Source organism: Octodon degus, unplaced genomic scaffold (genome assembly GCF_000260255.1).
Source record: "Octodon degus isolate 3935 unplaced genomic scaffold, OctDeg1.0 scaffold00059, whole genome shotgun sequence".
NCBI lineage: Eukaryota > Metazoa > Chordata > Mammalia > Rodentia > Octodontidae > Octodon > Octodon degus.
The window spans coordinates 3,918,189-3,921,679 of record NW_004524635.1 but is presented as its reverse complement, the minus strand read 5'-3'; positions in this window follow the sequence as shown (position 1 = coordinate 3,921,679).

Sequence of the window (3,491 nt, the reverse complement as noted above, 5' to 3'; positions counted from 1 at the left end):
AAAAAACACCTCCAAATTGATGGCAAGGTCTTCCTGGGAGACCCAGGGCAGAACGGATTAATTTCTCCTCATGATTTAGGTCAAACCACAACTTCAAATACAAAGGGTATTCCTGACACCTTTATCCACAAAAAGCAAAAATAACCCACAATACATTCAACAGACTGGATAAACCCTGATATAGCCTAGCAAGGACTGCAGTCTCACAGCAAACTACCAATGGATGAAAAATCTCAAAAACATTTCACTGAGTGAAGACGGCTTCTACCCAGGAGTACCTCCATGTAATGATGCCATTTATGCGAAGTCTTACAACAGGTTATACTCCTTATGAAAGGAAAAAACCTAATGTCCATGTAGATCTCCCTTGTTTGCAAAGGAACCTTGAATACATTTCACTTAGTCTTAAAACCACTATCCTTTCAACAGAGAGGAAAATGTATTCAGGGAATGAGAGGACAACATTAATTTCTAGTATGTAGCAAATCCTCAACTAGGAAAAGCGTTCTTTTTACCCACTCCTGAAAACTCTCATCTGTTTTAGCTCCACATTTGTACAGAGCAAATTAACTTATTTAATATTTTAAAAAACCTCAAAAAATCAGACCTCCCAAATTCAAAGACCGAAAGGGTAAATGAAAAACCAAAATATATAACAGATATTGGGGAAATTGGAAGAAAATGTTCAAATGGCTGAAGGAGGGCAATGGTGGGGGGGGGATAGGGATTTTAAAAAGTAAAGAATAGAAGGAAAACAATAGAAGCAAAGTTTTGTAAATGGAAGATTAAAGGCAAAGGAGGCAAATGGGAAAAAAAATACTAAGATATATTGCATAGGCCAGGGAGATAGGTCGGTGGTCTAAGTGCCTGCCTGGCAAATACAAGGACCAGGTTTGATCCCTGGCACATGCTGTGCCACCCCCAAAATCAAGGACACACCATGCCAGCCACCAAAACCAGACATTGGTGGTTCACAGCTGTAATCCCAGCACTGGGGAGGCTGAGACATGAGGATCACTATGAGTCTGAGCTGCGTAGCAAGACCCTCTTCCAAAATAAATACATCTTCAAAAAATTTAACATATATTGTGTACAGGCACAAATTTCCTATGATGAATGCTGTCATTATATATGTCAAAATATACCAATAAAACAAATTTTTTAAAAATTTATTCAGAAAAGACACGGACTGTAAGCTGTGCCGTCTACCATGAGCACAGTTCGGTGCAGGCTCTGGAGCCCAAATGCCTGTGTTTGTACCCTAATCCCCCACTTGGCAGCCGTGGAACCTCAAGTACAGAAGGTACTCACTCTCAGGGCCCTGGTTTATGTATCAAGCAAACAGAACTGCCTCTTGGGGGTAAGATCAAATGAGTCAATGTGTAAAAACAGTGTTGCACGGTAAGTGCTTAACAACCTGCACTCTGGGGAAAAGATGCACATGAGGATTAATGCAGCAATTTTACTGAAAGGCACACACGTTATAAAACACGTAAGAAATATTCGTTGTAAATTTGATAGGCTCTATTCTCACAGAATGCAGTCCTTGATCTTTGTCAAAGTTGCAACTGACAAGTCAGTTGACATAAAGTTTGACATTGAATGTACACAAATTAGTAAAACAAATGAAACAAAGTAATGTTAGAAGTTAACTTGCTTATCCAAGCCATGAGCTGCTTTACTAATAATTTTCAAATTCTGAATTACTTTTCAATGTCTGTGCTATTCAAAATAAAATAGCAACACATGACATTTTTAAGTCCTATCTGAGGAGATGGGAGGTGGCACGGGATCTCATTGGCCTTGAACTGTGTAGTCTGGGCTGGCCCCAAACTCCTGACAATCCTGTGTCAGTTTCCCGCGTGCTGGAATACAGATGTGTCCCAGCACGCCTGGCCTAAATCCCATCTGTTCTGAATGTTTTTTGTTTGTTTTATTTTTTCAGAACCAGGGATTGAACTCAGGCCCTTGCGCTTGCCAAGGAAGCGCTTATTCCAGTGAGCCATCTCCCCGGCCCCGTTCTATATGTTGATTAACATTTTTGCCATCATTTTTCCCCCCAGCAGTGGGGATTGAGCCCAGGGCCTGGACACTCAGGGATATCCCCAACTGTTTTTTTGAGAGAGGCTCTATGTCATTAAGTTGCCAAGCCTGGAGACCAGGGAGATGGCTTAGTGGAATAAGCGCTTCCCTGCAAGTGCAAGGGCCTGAGTTCAATCCCCGGTTCCGCCAAAATCAATCAATAATAAACAGATAGATAAATTACCAAGCCTGGCTTGAGGTCCTTCTGCCTCAGCCTTCCAAAGTTCTGAGAGTACAGGTATGCACCACCACCCCAGCTCCCATCATTTACTTAAGTCCCGATGATAACAAGAAATCAAACCTTGGCTTTTCGTAGTATTTGCAGATTTCCACGCTGTAAGTCATCTCTCCCTGGTCAATTCTGAACTAGAAATGTGCCAGCTGACAGCAACAGAGATGTGTAGGAGCACAGTATTACAAAGTATTCTCACCATCGAGGTACAAATGTTAGTATGTAACATTAAAAACACAATAGCAAAACAGAAAGATAATTAGAAAGTGATTGCTTTTGAGTTGTGTCATTCTTAGTTTTTTGGAGGGAGGACGTTGAGACAGGGTCTCAAGGCTGGTGTTAAAACCACCATTTGGCCCAGGCTGGCCTCAAACTCATGGCAATCCACCTGCCTCAGTCCCAAGTATTCAGATTACAAGCATGCACCACCAGGCCCTGCTCGAGAAATAGTTTTAAATAAAAAATATTTCCTCGAAAGCTTATGTAGCTTTAATTTTTTTAAGGTAGTGGTTTAGGGTCAGTCCCCAAACCTCCAGACAATTAGTTCTCATGAGGCTTACAAGCCATCAGCAGCACATTGCAGCTACAACACCAGAGCCTGGCAACCGTCCTCGAAGCTGCCCTAATGCTTGCACCTGCTCCAACACTATCTGGATTAGCTCCTGGCTCTCTGTGGAACCTCAGTGTGCCTTTGGGTGGAAAAAAACACCCTGATATTCAATGTTCTACCAACATGGGCATGAATAAATGACTAAACCACCCACACATTTCTCAAAAAAATCTTTAAAAAGCTTAGAGAAAGAACAGCCATTAGAGGGAACAAGCTGATCATCAAAGTAGGTGCTTTCCACTTAGGAAACAGACTCACTTGCATCGATTGAACTACAGAACCTGAATGGAAAGTGAAATGACTTTTATGGGGGGAAAGCATATGAAAATGTATAAGCAAAACAATAAAGTAGGGGCCTGCAAAATAGCTCAGCAGATTAAAGCCCCTGCAAGCAGGCACAGGGGCCGGGGGTTTGATCCCCAGGCCTGCGGTGCCAGCCCCGCCCCGGGGGTGCGCTGAGACAACAACTGAGACTGGGCATGGTGGCGCGTACCTGTAATCCCAGCTCTTGTGAGGCTGTAAACAGGTGGATCACTGAGTCTAATCTGTGTAGTGAGACCCTGAACA